The sequence below is a fragment of the Caenorhabditis briggsae genome (assembly GCF_000004555.2).
Source record: "Caenorhabditis briggsae complete genome, chrIV, whole genome shotgun sequence".
Classification (NCBI taxonomy): domain Eukaryota; kingdom Metazoa; phylum Nematoda; class Chromadorea; order Rhabditida; family Rhabditidae; genus Caenorhabditis; species Caenorhabditis briggsae.
In genome coordinates, this window is record NC_013487.2 from 6,339,803 (window position 1) to 6,341,384 (window position 1,582).

A 1,582-nucleotide genomic window follows, 5' to 3' on the forward strand; every position below is an offset into this window, starting at 1 on the left:
GAGAATCTTATAAGCATATTTCTTTCCTCTGGATCTAGTTCGAACCAACATGGAGAAATCAATTTTGTCATAGAAACGTGTGATCAATACTTACACTTACACAAGTCTTATATTTATATGGAATGTGAACTATTGAAACCAGATGACACTGTGTTGGCTGAAACAGATGAGGTCTCGTTGACTAATAATGCACCAATGTTTTTGTTTGATAGATCAACATATAGCATGGATGGTATGCAAGTTGAAAGTATAATGGATCCTGGTAGAGCTAGTTTGATGAAAGGACTTTTAACATATAGCAGCACCATGAATAAACAAAACACTTTTGGTTGGATTCTAGAAACTAAAGATATTATTACATACAAGATTAACAAGTATACAAAAAATAGAAAAGGAAGTATTACTTTTTGCATTCCTTTGACACATATGTTTGGATTTGCTGAATGTTATAATAAAATAGTTTATGGTAGAAAGCATCAACTCACTCTCTACAGATCTCCTGAGAACAAAAATAGTATTACATCTAATGATGCTAAAAAACATACAGCTAAGATAAATATTAAAAAATTACAATGGATTATTCCAAAAATTGTTCCTAGTCTTGAAATGCAAAATAAACTGTTGAATATTTTTGAGAGTAGCAAGCTTGTACAGATGCCTTTTATTTCTAGACAGTTGGAAAGTTATAATATACCTAATGGAAATAGGGAATTCACATGGAAATTGGGAACAAAATACGATAAAATAAAGTATATTGTGGTTGCTTTGCAGAGCAATAGAGATAACAACTTCCTAAATGCTGGTAAATTTGACAACTGTGGATTAGAAGAAATTTATGTTGAATTAAATTCAGAGAGATATCCTCATGATTGTTTAAAGTTTGATTTCGATAAGTTCAATGCTGTTCAACAATACAATTTCGCAAAGGAGTTTAGAAACAGTTACTATGAATCGACAAAGGATTATATTTTTATGGAGGAAGATGTATATTATTACTACTACCCTCTGTTGGTATTCGATGTGTCTAAACAAAATGATAGGATTATACAATCTAGACCTGATGTTACTATAAAAGCATCCTTCTCCAAAAGTATTGCACAATGTACTAAATGCTATTGTTTAGTTATGAGTGAAAATATTGTTGAAATTAAAGATAATAGAGTTAAAGTTGTTAGTGTTTAGTTATCTTGGATCCACGAGTTGAACTTTTCTGGATATCCATACCATTTTACAAATATTTCTTTGACTCCTTTTCTAGTTCTACGTTTTAGTATCTTTTCTATTTTGTATTCTTCTTTGACATTGTTGAATAGTGTGAGCTCTTCTTCATAAAACTTTCCTTTGACCTCTTCATCTGCTAAATCTTTGATGGAGTATGTTGTGACTTCTCCTGGATGAACTTCTGTGATTTTGAATATTTCTGTGCTCCAATTAGGTAGATAACCTTTATCAAAAATGGCTTTATATTTTGTGATTCTTACTGTGTCGTCTATTTTGAGCTTACTTTCCGATATGTTTTTCGAAACATTTCTTTTCTGGTGGAGGGAAATAGGTTTTCGTAAACTTGATCTTCATTGTATTT